At 42.7% G+C, this 18,808-nt stretch overlaps 1 protein-coding gene and 1 long non-coding RNA gene across 12 annotated transcripts in view; one reads left to right on the top strand and one right to left on the bottom strand.

Annotated features, from left to right (window-relative positions):
* The window catches only part of GNB1 (G protein subunit beta 1), a 35,359-nt gene extending 29,569 nt beyond the window's left edge, over positions 1 to 5,790 (bottom strand). For 3 of the 11 annotated variants that reach the window (XM_083876699.1, XM_083876709.1, XM_083876701.1), the window contains exon 1: positions 5,254 to 5,381. The gene's annotated coding sequence lies outside the window, so the exon portion shown is untranslated. Of the gene's footprint in view, positions 1 to 4,556; positions 4,632 to 4,994; positions 5,038 to 5,253; positions 5,383 to 5,673 lie in introns of those variants that run through there. The other 8 variants (XM_083876700.1, XM_083876702.1, XM_083876704.1 and 5 more) reach the window with 7 other exon arrangements.
* LOC310918022 lies at positions 4,835 to 12,245 on the top strand. The gene is made up of 4 exons (XR_014591548.1): positions 4,835 to 4,950; positions 6,798 to 6,893; positions 8,500 to 8,538; positions 11,741 to 12,245. It is a non-coding gene; the product is annotated as an uncharacterized lncRNA (long non-coding RNA).
* The last annotated feature ends 6,563 nt before the right edge of the window (positions 12,246 to 18,808 follow it).

Here is an 18,808-nt window from a genome sequence, read left to right as displayed (position 1 = left end):
CTCCTTACAAATTACACTTCCAGAACGTCCCCCAAAAAGTATTTTTTCTGGGTAACACATAAAAAAAAAAATCCAATGTAGGCATCTAATTCCAGCAGCCCTACTAAAACGGAGAGTAAGATATACATAGCAAGCGACACCACATCTTGGCTGCTTCCAGATGGCACCATGAATATTATCCTTACTCCCTAGCTGGGTTCAAGACACAAAATTCCTGCATTTCTAAGAATATACTGGGCAAGGCAAACATCACCCCCTGTAACCAGTACACTCAAAGCCTTCAGACAGGCAGAAATATTCCATTAAAGCTCAAGAGACCAACAAATCGTAACAGATTCTACACCGCTCCAATAAATGCAGTGGACAAGTGTTAATACATTCATACATTAATTCATTTGTATTTATTTAGTACAAATGAATATTCTTACAAGATATTAATTGCAAAGAACTCATTTTACAAGTTAAAAAAGAAGCTAAGAATATTTGACTTTTATGTTCACAAGAATTTTTTTAAGTGTGTATTTCTATCCAAGGCTTACCATCTCCTTTCTCTCTCCTCAGAAATCCTCTATTATTTTAATAAAAATGCAGCATTCTGCCTCAAAACCTATCTTGGAGTGTCCATATTTTTGTACTAGGAAGCCTTCCACAGTAATTTACATTGATTATTTTGGCATCTCAAGTAAAGGTACTGCTCATAGCCAGCTCAAAGCTTTTAAAAACCTCTTAATGTTCTGCTCAACTACCAGTTGGCTCAAGTATCTATGGATTCTGCATATATTTCTGTTTGGTGAAAAACAAATCCACACTCACAGAATCCCCAGCACACTGGACACCCTGTGAAGAAATAATAAATTGAGACACTATGTTAAATAGAAACATAGGGGCTTAAGGGTATTTTTGTTTTTTATCATGACCTTGGCTAATACTAGTTCCAACTTTATCAGTGGGGAGAAAAAAAACATTTTGAATGGAGTATGTATTCTTTTCATTTTCAGGCTGCACTTTAAGCAACCAAAAGACTCCCTTCAAAAAATGTCCACTTTTATCTTCAGTCACATGCTTAAGAAACATTTCATTAATGCAAGCAAGCTGCTTTCAAGGTTATTTATTTTTTTTTTTTGGCCACATAACTAGTAAAATTGTGTAAAAAAAAAAAAAAAGACTCCATCTAAAATTTTGTCATGACCACAGGCATTAGAGACTCCAAGGACAACTCACCTAAAGATAATTCAACAACTGGAATGCCAAATTTCCCATTTCGACTTGCTCATAACGAAGCAGCGCTAAATGCAATTGCTGAGACATTACGTTGTGCCATATGGCTAAAACTGGATATTAAAATTGAGAATATCAATTACCAATCCACTAATGCTGAGAGCCAAAATCCATGGACAGTAAGAATTTAATCCAATTCAGTGCCTAGAACATGAGCTGAGCCCGGCGTGGAGGAGACAAATCTACCGCTGGTTTCACAGGGCGCAAACAACTCCAATTTTTTTATTGCAGTAACTACAAAACCAGCTGAACCCAACACTTGCTTAACATCCCCAACCACAGCTCCAGGGCCTGGTAGGAATCTACAAAAACAACAAAAGTTTCAGATGAATTGGCATCTGGTTTCACAGGGATTGAGAAATCGTAACTAAGTTACTATTTAAGAAGAAGCAGTTTAGTTGTTTTCCACATGACCAAATCGAAGCCTCCAAAGCACCAGGAAGTTACCACAGGGCAGCCAACATCTTGCTTCATTTCAGGAAAAGGCATCCTACAAACATTATATATATTTCTACTGTAATTAAAGGGCCTTGAAATTGCATTAGTTGAGGGGTTCTCTTATTTTAAGTAAACTAGTTTAATGGTTCAAGTTTTAAAAATTTTAATAGCTCTGGAGTGTTTCTTCTGGGATGATATTAAGAATAATGCTACACAAAATTCTATCCACTCCCTCATTATACAAGAGCTTCATTGATTACTTACACAAGAATTCTCATTAAGTCCAAATACAGCATCTCCACATTTCCACGAGGCACGGAGGTGATTTAAAAAACTGTTCTGCTAAGATTTCCTGTGGAATTTTAATTTACCATGTTGTCAAAGATTTCATGCTAGGATGCCTGCTACGTACTGACTTAGCAGCTGCAAGGACTCAACAAGGATAAATGTAATTTATCTTACCCAGAAGAGAATCTCACTTCACTCTGCTCCTTTCTGATCCTTTACTAAAAGGACAAAGTAGTAGTAACAAAAAAATGGCACAAGTAATTTCAGGTTTAACAGGACACTGACATTAAATGGAACTAACAGTTTATTGAACAGTATGCTTAATTAAAAAAAAATGTTCTTGAAACACCAGAAGAGTAAAATGCACTCAGCTAATTTCAGCTTTTTGTTTTTTTTTTTAAATAAAAAAACCACCAGCACCACAAGCCTCAACTGAAAATTGGCTCTGCTGCTTCCCAGCTTCGTTCTGCACCAGCTACAGCTGGGTTACTACAATAAACTAACAAACAACTGATTATACATTAAGTAATAGATAAATACTAAAACGTTTGATACTATCAAAGGTTTGGAGGTCACTTGAATACAGGAGACATAACAAGCATTTCTTATTTTTCCTTGCTGGGAAGTGTATTGTTTTAAGCCTGAGTCCAGTATATCAAATATTAACCAAGCTATTTTATTTAGGCTACTAAAGTTAAGGAGTTTGGCACTGTAGTGAAATATCACAAGAGTCAGAAATCAAAAGTCCATTTTTCTCAGAAGATACTAAAAAACACACGTAAAAAGCTTTAGAAATTTGTAATGCTGTTTTGAAACAGGCTACTCAGACACAGAGCTGTTTTAACATCCCCCAAGCCTTTCTTATTCTCGCCCATTAAAAGAACAGTTATCCAGAGGATGGCAGTAATTCTGGGTCAGCAGCAGCCTTAAACCCTCCACAAATTGTGAGTGTTCTGAAGCAGACAGGAGACTCTTTTGTGCCACAGAAAGACACCTGTCTGCACAGGCTTTATCTGATGATTACCTGGCCAGCAGAGACCCACGGCCCAGCAGCCTTTGTACACCTCAGCTCTACGTATAAAAAACTAGGTTTTAGCAACAGGCTTAATAAAAGCCAGGAACATTTTGGTGGTGTTAAGCAGGCACTGCAAGGTAAAAACGAAAATTGTGTCACCCCTCTGTTCAGTTTAGAGCCTATGTGAACATTTCAATAAAAGTATTTACTCCTCCCACCTAGTTCCTATCTGGAGGAGCTCACAAAAATTAAGGAAAAAACCCCAAAAAACCCACAGATTTCTCGCAGCAATCTTCCAAATGCTCCTCCTACCCCCCACCCCAGAAGAGAAGAAAGCAAAAGAGAACGAGAAAAGTAAATCTAAAACACAATTACGAAATAAGATCTAGTTTGGCAAAGCTGGGGTGAGGAGGAGTTGAAAAATGAGAGCTGCCTTGCTGCAAACGCCATCTTGTTGCAGCTACTGGGCCCAGGCACAGAGAGATCCATTCATTCACAGCAAAAAGAAAATCAAACAGACACCCTGGCTAATCTGCAGCCACCAAAACAACTACACTATTATCACTCCTTCTCCTTCTCCTCTCCTCGAGCACACAAAGGAGAGAAATAAAGCTCTGATCTAGCACGTTTAGGGAAGGATTTAGGTATTAACATATCATCTTCGTTTCCTCACACGTATTTCACATACACATCGGCAGCATTTTGTCTTGATTCACATCCTCGTGTCCAGATCAGCTTAAAATATGGGCTAAATCTCTCACGATTAGGTGCAGATATCCTACAGCGGCAAAACGTTTAATTTTTCAGTCTTAAATCACCTCTCCGAGTTGAGCCAACTATTCTCGAAAGCTGTTTCAATAATCACTTAAGCCTTACATTTACAGTCCTTTCCTCCTATTTCCTCCTGTGGAGACAATGCATAATAACGTGGCAGTCGGCACATCCTAGAAAGGATGCCTGGTATAAAACGAGTCCCAGCCATGACTTTGTTAGAGAATAATGAAATATCACATTCGTTAAAATTTCAGTTCATCTTCAGGAATGATAAATTGACATCTTACAACAACCTCTACATCATTCTGATTTTCTTCTGGACAAGATTTTTTTGTTAATAAAACGCCTCGTCTCTTTCATATTTACATGCAAGGCTTTACACATCTTCATTCCCTACAAAGCTGTAGGATTAAAAATCCTACACGTTCAATATCTCTTGCATGGATAAAAAAAAAAAGCTGAAATCCTTTTCGATAAAAAGGGATTGAAGTAATATTTCAAACAGCATTTCCAAGGAGAAAAAAAAAACTCCATCTTTCTATTGTAGCAAACACCCTCCATGATCTTCGTTATCGCTGCTACGGGCACACAAAAATATGCAGCACCGTAATACATGGGGGAACAAATATGCGGTTTGAATCCATCCTCGGTTCTGGTTCTAACGAGAACAAAACATTCCCTTACCCCTCCCTCGCCCAGCACACCCAGCATGAGCCCCATCTGCGAGCCCTCGGCTGGCTGGGGCTGCTGGAATCAGCCTTACCCTGTGTTTGTCTCACCCCCGGCTCCTCTTAATCAGTTTTCCACCATTACAGCAGCCACACCATTGCTCGCCTTTTTTTTTTTTTTTTTTTTTTTCTCTCTCTCCTCCTCCCTTGAATGTCTCTCCAAATATTCCCTCTGCCGGCTGGATCGCTCGGGAACCTCCGCCTTTTTTTTTGTGGCTTAAGACAAGACCCCCCCCCCCCCCCCAAACCGTCTGGCAGAGACCACTACAGCGTAATTATAATTAAAAATGGAACCCCGCAAGATCCGAGGTCTCCTCCCTTTTCGCCTGGAAGCCTTCGAGAGGGAATCAGTCCCACCCCCACCTTTTTCCCCTCCTCCTCCAGCTACAAACACACTTCTTTTTTAGGGGAAGCTGGAGCCCCGAGGAGGTGGGAAGCGCGGGGGAGGGGGGCTATTTCCAACCCCGCCATACCGAGGGTCGCCGAGAACGGGGGCGACGAGGCGGCGGCCCGGGGGGCCCCCGGTGCGGCGGCGGAAGGGGAGGACAGCGGAGGAAAGGAGAGGGAAAGGAGAAGTGCGGCAGGAGGAGGAAGCGCGGGGGAGGGGAAGGAGCGGGGCTCTGAGGGGGAGCCGAGGGAAGATGGCCCCGGGGTGGGGCCGGCCGCGGCTCGGCGGGCGGGAAACGCGTTCTGAGGGACCCCCGCCCTCCCCGCCACCCCTCACACGGTTACCTGCCCTCCCGGCCGCTGCTCATGAACCGGGCCGGTCCGTCCGCCGCCCGCGGTCCTGCCCGCGTCCCGCCGGCCTGGGGAGGGAAGGGGGGCGGAGGAGGAGGAGGAGGCGGCGGAGGAGGAGCGGGGGAGCCGCCCGCGCTGTGCCCGGCGGGTCCCGGGGAAGGCGGCTGAGCCGAGCGGGAAGGAGGGATCCGCGGGGGGAAGGGGGTGTCGCTGGGTCTCGACTCCTCCTCAGCCCGCTCAGCTCCCCGCAGCCATCGGGCAGCGGCAGCCTGGGCGCGGCGAACCTCCCCTCCTCTCCTCTCCCCTCCTTTCCCCTCCTCCCTCCGCCCCGCCCGTGCTGCCCGCCCGGGAAACCCCGGCTCGGCTCCCACCCCGCCCCGGCCCGCAGCGCCGCCGCTCCCCGCCGCCCCTCACCGGAGGCTCCGCCGCCCCGCCCTGGCCCCGCACAGCCCCGGCCGCCGCGAGCCTCACCGGAGGCTCCGCCGCCTCCACCGGGCACCCGCCCAGCGCGGCCGGGAGGGGAGGGGAGGGCGGGCGGTGCGCGCTCCCGGGAGCCTCGCGGTGCGCGCCCCCGCGCGGGCAACGCCCTTCGGCCCCGTACGCTGGCGGCGGCCGCGCGCTTCCCGCCTCCCGCCCGCGCGCTCCCTCCCTCCGCCCCTCAGCGAACAAAGGGCGAGGGCGGGCGGCGGGATGGGGGAGCGCGGTCGCCCCGCCGGCCCTGCAGGCCGAAAACAAGGCTCAAAGAGCCGGATGGGAACGAAAAAAGGCACGAAAGTGAACGCGCAAATGGTGTTTGAGCTCGGGGATGGGAGAGGCAGAGCCTCCACACCGCGTTAAATGGGAGCGCTCCGGGCTGTCTCAGCGGGAAAGGGCGGGAGGGAGGCCACAGGCCTGAAAATGCTGCTACAAGAGGCTGGCGGGGAATAAATGCCTTTATATCATCGTGTGAGGAGAAACAGAGGGAGCTGGGCCTGGTTAGTCTGGGAAGGGAAGACTGAGAAGGGATCTCTCATTAATGAATAAAAATGTCTCCAAGGGGTGTTAGGGGATCGTGTCAGACTCCTCAGCAGTGCCCAGCGACAGGACGAGGAGCGATGACCGTAAACTAAACCAGAAGTTATGCCTCAGCATGAGGAAGGGCTTCTTTCCATGAGGGTGGCAGGGAGCATCTGTGCAGGGGGGGCACAGAGTCTCCCTTTGTGGAGCCATCCCAAACCCACCTCAAAGCTATTCCTATTTCATCTGCTCCTGGTGACCCTGCCTTGGCTGGGGTGATGTCCAGAGGGCCCTTCCAACCCTAACAGATCTGTGATTCTGTGATCTTTCCCTCAGGAACTTGACAAGCAGCAATTCCGTACCTTAGAACTTATTTTTTTTCCGGCTTTGCTTATAAGGGTGCTCACACAGCCAAAGTTTCCAGAGCATTCTTTTCATTTCCTCCTCACAGCATCCATCACTGCTCTGGAAGGGTTTTCATGAAAGAGAAAGTAGAAAAAAAATAATAAGGAAACATAAAAATTGTAATTTCTGTCTTGCAGGCGGGACTTCACACAAACCAGGCAGGAGAGATGTTACCAAAATGGAATCATTTCCCATCAGAACTCATATACTGGAACCCTAATTAATATTGAAAAGTAAGTAGAGATACAGTATTGCGTCACTTTTCCTCCTATCACAGGTCTAAATCTGGGGGTTTTTCCCAGTATTTGTTTATACCTTGCTAAAAGGTGAGATTACTTGGCAACCGAAATAGGTTTATAGTGAAAGTAAAACAAGCCACAGCATTATAGCCCATTTTCAATTAAAACCTATCCAGCATGAATACACTAATAAAATAAACAAAAGACCCCACAAAGCACAAAAAAAAAAAAAAAAAAAAAAAAAAAAAAAAGGTTAAAAACCCCAATATTTTTTCTGCAAACTTTTGCCCCAGTAGATTCTTGCTTCCCTAGAATTTAAACCAAAGTGTTCCTTCTGTCATGCTTTCTGAAGGGAGATGTGGTTACCTTTAATTAGTAAAAGAGAGAACAGGTTTGCCAATTAAACTGGGGGAAAGTGGATTGGCTATTATTCAGGTTGTCTGTTATGAAAAACTATTAGATCCTGGTGTGGTTAAGCCTTTGATTTATAATAATCAAATGTTTGTTTTTAAATAACTTTTATGATGCACTAAGGCTTTAATTCATCACCTTGAGATTTACAAATAACAAAATTTTAAAAAATTACTGAAATTAGAATAAATTATTCTTGAATTACTGTCCCAATTGCTAATACTCTTTCCAGTAACCATGAGGAAATTTCTGTTCCACCCCTGAAATGTGGACAGGAGTTATCCTGTTAAAATCTGTGGAATTACATTGTATGCAGATGGGGATGTCAATGTTCTTGAGGCTGGAGATTCATCCAGCATCCCCATCTGGAAAATACTGATTAAATCTAAGTGCTGAAGAAACTCCACAAGTTTATTAGATGTTTGCAAAGTTGCCTGCAGATTTCAAAAGCAGTTACACACAATATTTTGGTCATTAAATCTAAGTGAGATTTATAGTAGGCAAGTTGCATGCTTGGGTTGTTTTTTTAAATTTTTTAATTATTTTTAGTTAGAGATTACTTTTAGGCTTTTAGCAGAGATTAAAATATCCTTTTGGGAATACACCATTTATGTGGAATGACCATTTAATACATGAGGAAAAAAAAAGGTACTATACATAAAGGATTAAAAGAAAAGAAGAAGAAGAAAAGTCTTTGTTTTACAAAGGAAAATTTCTCAATCTTATGAGATTTTGTGAAAAATTTTCAGCTAGCACAGGATCATACAGAAAAAATCTGTGTAATGAACAAAAATAACATTCTGAGATTGATAGCAAATACTAAATCACATTTTGCTTCTTTGAGAAAATAACTGCATTGAGATTTTGTTATTGGACTAGAACAGTTGCAGTGTGAATTAATTATATCATAAATTACATAATTATAAATTATATAATTATAAACTAATGTCTGCTTTTTTTCCCATTGCACACTCTTCTCATACAGATACTGCTTTTCCTCCTTAGATTTCTTACATGCTTTTACCAGTGGTGCAATTCTAATAACTAAACATGATTTGGGTTTTTTTTTTTTAATAAAATACACATTCAGATCTTATCATCTCCTAGGAATCTCTGGGTTTTTTTCCTTGCATTCTAATTTTTATGCATTCTCTGTTTCATGAGAGCTAAAGGGAATTTCTGTCCACAGGTCTGTGCTCTGCCATGTCTTCAAATCCATGGAATTTGGGTAAGGTTAACCTGGATCAGCCAGAAGTGTTTATAGCACATTTACACACAGCCAATGCTTTCACCACACCAATTCTTTTGTAAAAATACAACTGTTGCAATAGTTCCTGTTTCTGATCCAGTGACTTAATTATATCTTGTTCTCCAGTGAGAAGTTGGATTGATGTACAGTTACATTATGGGGAGGGATCCTGAGGGTTGGCAATGGTTGTTTACAGAGGGGAGGTTGTTCCAGGTGGGGTTGGATGAGCTTTGCTTTGCTTTGGTTTGTAAATCTCACTGGACAAATCAGTTTTGTTGCATTTTAAAACCTGTCAGAAGAATCCCCCGTTGCTGTGTGCAACAAGATGGTTTATTCTGCTGTCCTCATGTAATCCTGTGCTGGAAGATGCTGCACAGGCGTTATCCTAATTTTTTAAATTTCTTTTTCCTTTTTAATCTTAATTTTTCACACAGATCCGTGAGCTGCCATAGTTTGTTTGTACTGTTCAGTGGATGAATGTGCAAATCACCAGAATTAAGTGGGTTTACCAGATATAAGTTTATCTGTTTCTATACACTGCAAAAAATACTGATTATAACTAAAAGTTTAGCTGAAAATACCTGTGGCTACTTGAAGATCTGGTATAAATAATTAATAAAATCAATTTTAATATTTTTTTGTTAGTCCACTTTGAAGTTACAGTTTTGGTCCTGGGTTAGAGCTACAGAAAAACCTCTCTGTAGAGAGATTGCTCCACAGTTCTCCATTTCAAAACTTCTTGCACCTTTTTCTCAATCAGCTGACATTAACCCCTTTGTTGGGAACATCCTGAAGCTTTGGGCAGTTTCACTTCTTAAAGTAATTAATTTTTGCAGACAAATACCATTCTAATAATCAAAATTTACATGTTGTTACCTGAGTGAAAATATTGCATGATTCTTATGGTAAATCAAGATGCTCCTGGTCTCTGAGAGAATAACTGTCACCAAACAGGTAGGAATTATGCTTTCTACAAAAGGGTGAAAAATCAGAATGTCTCAAAATTGCCAAGCTCCTCAGATGGTAAAAGGATACTGCTGAAGTAATAAATAATTATGTTTTGCCTCCTTTCCTTGTAACCTGAGATAAATGTATTCAATAGACTGACTCAAAACTGCACCTGATATTCCAGAATCACACCATTTCCCAGCCCATAGCATTTTGTATCTGCCTCTGTATCCTTTGCTGGCTGCAGAGTGCATTCTGTGAGCCCTGGAGAGAGCCAAGGAGACACTCACGTGAGTTTGAATTAGTTTGAAGTTCTCCATTTGGTCCCTAAAGCAAAGCAGAACTCTCATTTCTCCTGACATTGCACCAAAATTAAAGGAAGCTTATACAATGTCTAAACTTCAGCTGTGCTTCAATCCTGAGTCTATTCAGAACTCTTTTTTTTTTTTTTTTAACTATTGTTTTATTTTTTAAAACCTTATTCAGAGCTGTTCCAACCTGCTGTTATTTGCCACTTCTTTAACAATTGGATGACAATAATCACTGCTTCCTTCTGAGGAAGGACCCAGGTAGCAGAATATCAAGATCATTCATTAGAGAAAATAAATAAGTATAAGCAAACTGAATAGAAATCCTCAGTGGGGCCAGGCAGAGCAAAAAGTAGGAGTAGCTCAGTCTCCTTAGTTACATTCTGCATTCTCACAGTTTCTTTCAGTTTCCCTATTATTATGGAACAAAAGAGTTATTTTAAACACTTCTGAGAACATGGCATAAAATTAGCAAAACTGTGTTAGTCTGCAGAGAATATAATTGACAAGGTTTTAAGGTAAAGGGAACTGGTTCTGAGATTCTTTCTGTCAATTAGGAAGGTCCATAGACTTGAGTTTATAACTAATCCAGTCCTGGAAGATGTTCCTGAATCCCTTTCTTATGGTGGGGATCTGGATGGGCTGTGTGTGAAATGGGTTCAAGGACAGTTAATTCAGAATTGTTGAGAGACTTCGGAAGTCACTTCAAAATCCTTTGGAAAAATCCATTGCTGTGTAAGCAAAGCAGCAGAGTTGTGAAGGCCCAGAGCTTTCCTGGATGTTTTCCTGGGAATGTTATAATCATGTCTGTTATATGATTGTCTTTGAATATTTCATCCTCGACACAGACAGAATTGGAACAGGACACACTGAGCTCCGTGTCCTTAAAAAGGCATTCTCTCTAGTCCTGTTTCCTCACAAATTCTAGTCCTGTTTTCTCACAAATTATGGCTGGAGGTGCTTTCATTTCCAGGGAAAACCTTGCTCCTGTTCCCTTGGGACCTATTTAAAAAAAAATCAATGTCACAGGTATCTCTGACTTCAACAATAATACAAATTTATTTTTGGTTCCTGAAGCATTTTCCAAAGCCAAAGAAATATCAATTCTGTTGTCTTAGACATAGGAAGCTGATGCAGAATGATGTGAGATTATTTAGCCACCAACACCCAGCACTTTATGGAAAGAGGGGAGATGAAATGTTTGGGTTGCTTGAACCTGGATTTACTGTTTCTCACAGTCAACACCTGATTTTATGCTGTGAAACAATCCTACAGTGTGACACAAATACAGAATTTTGTAATCTCTGTGGATACTTATTCAACAAAACACAAAACTTCTCTGCTGGGAGAGCTCTGTTCTGAACTTTTCTGTTTTTTCATCTTCCAACCTTGAAACATAAACAGGTGTCTCGAGCTTGGCCAGAGCATGCTTGTGCACTTAACAAACACCAATTCTCCTTTTTTTTTTTTTTCATTCTATTTATACAAATCCATCTTGAGAAAGGCAGAAGAATAACTTTGAGGTTTTTTTTCCCTACAATCAGAATTGTATCAGAGTTCTTTTCAATGTGTGGGGATTACTCTGGTTTTTCTTTGTACTCGGATATTTGTTGGGAGTTCACATTTTTGCTGTACCTTTAAACTTACAAGCTGTAGCTTGGCTTTTAGAAGTCCTTTGTTGCTCTTGGAAAATAATATAATAGAACAAAGAGAATTGTTATAATTATCTTAGAAATCAGATTCTGCACTGTGTTTATACAGATCTATAAACACACCCTACCAACTGCAGGTCTTCCTTTAAGTAGGTAATATTTGGGTGGCATGAATGCTGATCAAGCAGTTTGAGTAAAATCTTAAAGCCTCATATTTCCTGATTTAAAGCTTCATATTTCCCCATTTAAAGCCTCATATTTCCCCATTTAAAGGGACTTTCCTCAAGGGGTTCATCGAACAACAAACAGAAAAACAACTGGGACCCAGGAGATGCTGGGAGTTTAGAATCCACATTGAGAATTCAGCCCAGCTACTGAACTTTCCATGATGTCAGACACACCAGACCTGTGGTGAAGTTCGAAATACCTTCATAGACAAAAGAGAATTTGCTCACCTTGCTGTGTGTTAGATTCCCATGGAGCTTCCACCCTTGACAGAGCAGTCTGGGAGAGTGGGCACAGATGTGTGTTGTAGGGAAGCTGTTAACAAGCATTTCTGTTCTCTCAAAGAGCATGACCTGCAGCTGAAGGAGAACTTCAGTGCTGCTGCAAGATTCCAGAACCCAGAAAACAAAAATTCAGTTATAAAACAAAAATATTGATGGTCAGAAGGCTTGTACCACTGTCCTTGGAGAATCCATGTGAAATCAAACTAAGCCTAATTGCCATAGAGAAGAGGGATGAGGGTGTGCATTAATTGAATTGCTGTCCACAATAAAATGAGGAGGTTCAGTGATGTACCTACAGTTCATCCTGTATTCCAAAAATAACTATTTATTTGGGAAAATATACTGGGACCAAGCAAAACACAGTTTCAGCTGCTGTTCAGAATGAAAGAACTTGCAGCCAAACTCTATTCTTCTATCTGTGAAAGTTCATGTCCTTCGAGCAAGGGGCTGGGCTGGATTCTAAATTTACAAAAAAGAGAACTTTTGTGACCTCTGGGATCTGTTACAGTAAATATCCCAAATCTCAAACCATTTGTCAGCAATTCTGTGAAACCCTTCCTTGGGAGGACCTGTTAAAAAGAACATGCTTATAAAATTCATGTTTCCAAGCAGCAAAACAAAACTTATATTAAATGTAAGGTCTCAAGCCACTGCTGAAGAGAACTGACAAAGTACAAACAGCCAACACAGTTGGATTTTCAGAGGCTGAATGAATGTTTTAGTAAATAAACAGCATGTGAAATTTAGTTTTTATACAAAGACAGTTACATATAGTGGAAAAAAATAAGTCCCTCTATGTGTATATTTTTGCTTAGTCCAGCCAAAATATTTATTGAAGAAATAATTTTGATGGGAAATATTTTTATAAACCTTAAAACACAAACAAGTTTGGACTAAGAAGTTCCAAAGAGTCAAGAAATACATTAAAAAATAGATACTCAAAATAACATAAACCACCCCCTTTCCCCAACGATAACATTATCATGAACAAACATAAAACTAGGAAGAAAACCCATAAAAACCCAGTGTTCTCCAAAAATCTTTAACTTTTCACTCTCTGAACAATCCAGTTTCAGACCTGAGAATAAAATCTACTTGTAGGTGATTGTTGTGTGTTGAGATATGCTGCTTGATTAAAGACATTTTTACTCAAGATCTGTCACAGCTGGAAATCAGCTTTTATATTACACTGGGAGCAACATGAAATCCCCATTTCTCACTTCGAAAGCTCAGCACCAAAGCCCCAGTGTTGCCCCAGTGTTGGGGTGGAGTTGTGCTCTTCCATTCCTGGTGTTTGTTGTGCCAATCCATAAAACAGAAAGGCCACTGGGCTTTTGTGATTTCTGCTACAGTGGTGCCAGTAGGGATTTGCATCAGATTTTTAAATAATTTTTTTTCTTCATTTTGCAAGTTTTGCATTTGCAGCAGAAAAGTCTGGATTTCAGGTTAGAGGTCCTAGATTGCAAGTAACTGAAATTCCCCACTAATTCCACTTGGGAACATCCTAGGAAAGATGCAGCATTGTCAATGTACTATTCAGCACTTACCTAAAATAGGCAAAAAGACAGTTTTGAGTAAATGAACTTACAACAGGATTTTGAACCTCTTAGATTACTGGGTAGTACCTCAAAGAATAGTTTTGTTTCCTTTGAATTTTATATTTAATAATAATAATTGAATGGTTTCAGTTCTTCATGTTTCCACCTTTTATTTGTTTTTTTCCCTATGGATTATGGGCTACCATCATGGCATACCTACAAATAATTTAGTTTGTGAGGGGTTCAAAAAGAACACCTCAGAGAAAAAACAAACTGAAAAACAGTTCATATCAGTACCACCTTCCAGTATTAGAAATATAATACCCAAATGTACTTCTTACTATTTAAAACATGTTTAGAGTTCCGTTTATTTTTATGATCAGATGAGTCAATTTCAATTTTTTCTTCTCCCTATAGTTCCATATTGGGGTTTAAATCCTTGTAACAAATGTAATACGAATAAAGATGAATGACATTTTCAGTACTTTTAATAAAACCTCTTTCCGCTGCCAAAATTAATGTTGGAGTCAAAGCTAAAAGCACTCTGTGGTTTCCTAATATGCACCAGTCAGCAGAAATGCATCCAGAGACATCATCCCCCTTTGGCATTTGTAATTGATGCTACTCCTATTTATTATTTATTAATCTCTCACTTTGAGCATCTGGATGTGACTGAAACCCAATGACTCTTTTCTCTTTTCTTGTACCAAGTAGGAGGTGACTGGTGTGTTTTAACCCCTTCCTGCTGCCCGGCCCAGCCCACTGCGATGGCGCTGGGGTGACTCCGCTGTCTGTGCTCTCAGTGGTGACATTCCTCCAGCCCGGCGGGAGGCTGTGTCACCTGGGAGAGCTGGCAGAGAGGAGCCAAGGGCAGCGTTCTGCTCTGTCTGCACGGCCTGCCTCAGGTTATTTCTGCACTTGCTGAGCCTGTGCTGCAGCCAAAGCCGGGTCTGTGTGTTTCTGTCTGGCAGCGAGAGGTGAGGGGTGTCTTGGGAACGGAGACTCCGTGCAGGGGGGCAGCAGAGCGCCCTGCCTGTCCTGTTCCCAGTGCCCAGAACAGCCCGTGCAGGTGCTCTCCCCTCACTGCACTCTGTGGGTGGCTGCTCCAGCTGTGCTGTGAAAGGTATTGGAGCAGTGGCTGCTTCTGTTCCTTCCCCAGTATAGCACGTTCTGTTCAGGAGAGGGGCTGGGGATGGAATAACCTCTGCCTGGTGGAGCTTAGTCACACTCTGCAGGCACAGCCTGCTGGGTTGGTTACACCTGGAGAGAATTCCTGTAGGGAATACATGCATTGAGCCACACATCCCAGAGAGCCCCACAGGCAGATTCCAGATCTGGAAGAATCATGAGCTGCAGCAGGGCCTTGCCATACTTCATTTTAGCCCTGGTGAGTGCCCCACTCTATGGCATTTTGCTTCTGGGATGCTGATGAGGATCTTTAGACACAGATCCACAGATCCTGTTCCTACAGACACAGCTCAGAGGTCTCTAACATGTGCCATGCTCAGACATTGCCATTCTCCCAGCAAACTTCACATCAACTTCCAGTTGCAATGCTGTTCATATTTTTCCTGTTTTAGTTTGAGGCTCAAACTGGGCAATTGAACTGCCCGACCCTTGGCCTGAAGTCTAACAGGCTGTTTTTAAAGGACACCAAAGCCTAGATAAAACTCTAGAAAGTGAAAATAGCCTGTAATAATTAGTGATAGTTAGGCATTAACTGGATCCAAACCTGCTTTTCCACAGTTTTTCTTACTTTGTAATTGTAGCAAAGTTACCCGATGGCCCAATTTTCTGCCTTTGATTGATGCTCACTGTCATCAGTAACAGTTTGACTGTGGAAATGGTTTGAATGTCTCTAAGAGTGTCACCCTTGTTGATCAAGTTTGCTGAGGTGCAGGTTCATGTGCAGGTACCAAACACAGCTCAGCAGTTGAGGATATTTTGGAATTGTGTTGTCACCAAGAACCACTGGTCTGTGCTGCCTCCATTGAACACTTGAGCTGAAGGTGTTGGCCATAAAGTCAAACTGCTCTGCAGTCCTGAGAGTTTCACTTGCACTGGCAAGGCCAAAGTGAGTTCCCTGCTGTTCTGCATATAAGGAGGTGGAGGAAGGAAATCTGGAGAGGAAGCTGAACTTCCTGTGCCAGAGATTTTATACTGGAGCCTTCTCTGAATTCAAGACAATACAGCCACAGCTTTAGATGCAGATCACTAGAACTCAGACATGCAGATTTGAAGAAAGATCCTTCTACATTCACACCTCTGGTTTGGGGCTCGTGTCATAAAGAACAGTCTGATTTTTGGACCTCTTCCATCCCCCACCCCATCTCCAGATGGATGAGAAACTCCCTTTATTTTAGTTTCATTTCTCTGAATGTTGTTTCAGACTCAAAGGAGCCAGTTTGGGCTTCAGGATTAACCACAGGTCCGTGGGTAAGTGACTTCACAGAGTTACAAAGGAAGAGGCACCAAGGAGCCTGAAAAGATCAAGCCTGATCACAAAAATGGGAGGGGACAGGAAGAAGGGCTATGTGTGCAGCCATCAGTTGATTAGCCACGTGTACACACTTGCACTTTCATGATTTATAATTAAAAATTATAATTAAAAATCACCAAACTAATTCCATAGATGCTCAAATTCTCCTGATTTTGTTGTGCTGTCTAATTACATTAATGTGTGTTACCTGGCATCTCGCACATTGGTTAAGGCTTAGAGGTTTTGGGGTGTAGGTTTTGTACCTAAAATAGTGGGATGTGTTGGGAAATCGAGAGCTAGGAATCAATGAAAACCTTTGAATCTTCATTACTGTTATTCTAATATAGCACTGAGGAGTGGGTTTGCAGTATCTCTAGCTACAATTCACTTAAGGTTTTTCATCAATAAACATTTTGATTAAAACCTGGGAGAGCAAGGCCAAGCTCTGATGAAACATGGTTTTCTTGTTGGTGACAATGTGATAAACTAGAGAAAGGAAGGGAAATCTCTCTTCCTTCTCTGGCTTGGCAAAGCATTATTCCTTGTGTTCTTTTTTTATTCCAGACAATTTCCTGTGCTTTTAAAGCATGGTCTCCCAAAGGAGGAGCATTTCTGTAGCACCTTCCACCCCAAAGCCCCGTGCAAAGCAAGGAGAAGGTTGCATTTATTTTTCCTGCTTTCCAGCAGCTTCTCTATTTCTGCTTAAGCAGTTGGTGTAGAGCAGAGGAGAGAGGGGAGGAGATTCACCTTCCTCTGCTTTCACCTTGGCACTCCCCTTCCCGTGGGGCCACGCCGGGGTGACTGTGCTGAGGTGGCCTCTGTCACACGCCCCTGGTGCTCCCTGGCTGTGGGAGGTGATGCAATGGCAGTGCCAGCCCTGCCATCACCCTGTGCCCAGGTGGCACCGCCGCCAGCCAGGGCAGAGGCACAGGGACAGGCATCCACGGGGGACTTCACGCTCTGCTTTCTGCAGCTCTTCACACCACAGGCAGGAGAAAGCCATTAAACAGCACACTGGAATGCAGGGGAAATTCCTGGATGATTTAGACAAGTTGGGAGAAATGATGGAGTTAAATATTTGGATGATTAAGGCATCGAAGCATCTGACGTATGAGGGAAAGATGAGCAAGCTGGGAGTCTTTGGCCTCAGGATGAGGTGGTACAGGAGGGATCTATAAATGTGTATAAATACCTGGGGGGAAAGTATAAAGAAGACAGAGGCAGACTTTTCTCACCGGGCACCAGCTTGCACAGTAAGAAGCTGTAGGAACAATCCCAAATATAGGAAATTCCACTCCAACATTCTAAAAACCTATTTTCACTCTAAGGAAGATCAGACAGTAGAACAGGTTGCCCAGAGGGGCAGTGAGAGCTGCATCCTTGGAGAATTCAGAGCCACAGTGGGCAGGGCAAGCTGCTCCGGCTGGCCCCAGTGAGCAGTGGGGGCTGGATTAGGGGATGTCCAAAGGTCCCTCCCAACCTCTGGATCCTAGAATTGTTTACCAATGGGAAATAGAGGCAGAGACATTGAATCCCATCTAGGTGCCCAGGATATCTCTGGTAGAGCTGGAGTCTGTTACACTCCAGGATGTTTCTTGATTGAGAGATAACCCTACTCATTATCACCGATTTTTTCCTCATTATTACAGTGGAAAATAACCGAACATACGCTTTTTTATTTCCCAGATGGCCCAAGTCATCTGAATTTCAGTATTTTACAGCAGGTACTGTGGGCCTTTTATCGAGAGGGAAAAGTCTATATGCGAAATAAGTAAGGAATAAAAGCCTACCACGTTTTTTTTTTCTCCTACAGATAATCGCACTAAATGTAATTGCCGCTGTGTGTTGGCCTTGCAGTCTGCCCAGCCGACCTTCACCGGGGCCACTCCAGCTCACTTCCCCCATCTGCTGGGAGCAGGCAGCTCAGCCAAGGGCGGAGGAAACGTTCTCCAAACACACACGGGGTGTTTATTTTTATGGCCGTCTGCTTTGCTGGCTAATCACAGCTCTGTTTCCTTCAAACCCAGCTGGAGTGACCTTATGTGCGGGGCAGAGCAGCTTCTCCCACCGTCAGCACGGCGGCCAGGGCTCTCTGGCAGCTGCCTGGCTGGGTTTTTGGGGAAAGAAGCATTTCCAGCCCCATGGAGCTGAGCAAACCTTGCCTCTCTCCCCTCAGCATCTTCCCCTAGTTAGGAATGTTGTGGTGAGGCACCTGAAGTCCAGGGGCTGTTTCTAAATCTCACACTTTACCCAAATTTCTTCTCCAGATTCGCCCCTTAAGAGGGGGAGGGAGTGGGGAGGTTTTTTCCTGCACTTCATGTCCCACACAAAGTTCATCATGCTCTGACTGTACCTGTATTTCAATGTGACAGCGCAGCCCACGCTCAATGTGTTCATCCTCCAAATTCTGTGCAAGAAAAGGCAGAGCTACAGCCCCTGTTCTACAGACCAGTGTCATGGGGGAAGTCTGGGGCAGAAAAGTCACCAAACTGCATTTCCCAGGTCACTGCTTTGGACCTCGGGACTGCACTTCCTCACTCGTGGAAGGAAGTAATTTATGCCATAAAGTCCTAGCTTGGAAAGAGAAAAAAATCAATGCACAAATAAGGGCTTGACATCAGGCTCTTCTCTTTTGTTTCCTTTTCGAGCTACTCAGGAAAGCAGGGTAGAAAAAAAGAGTAAAAATTAAGCACTTTTATGCAGATTCAGGTTTGCAGATTCATTTCTAGGTTTGAAATAGAAATTTGAGTCTGAATAGAAATCTGAGTGCCCAAGGTGAGTTTTCTTATTAAAAAAAAAAAAAAAATCAAATATC

Source organism: Zosterops lateralis, assembly GCF_965231275.1.
Source record: "Zosterops lateralis genome assembly, chromosome: 22".
Lineage (NCBI taxonomy): Eukaryota > Metazoa > Chordata > Aves > Passeriformes > Zosteropidae > Zosterops > Zosterops lateralis.
The sequence above is the reverse complement of the archived record's forward strand: the minus strand, read 5'-3'. Positions and strand labels throughout refer to the sequence as shown.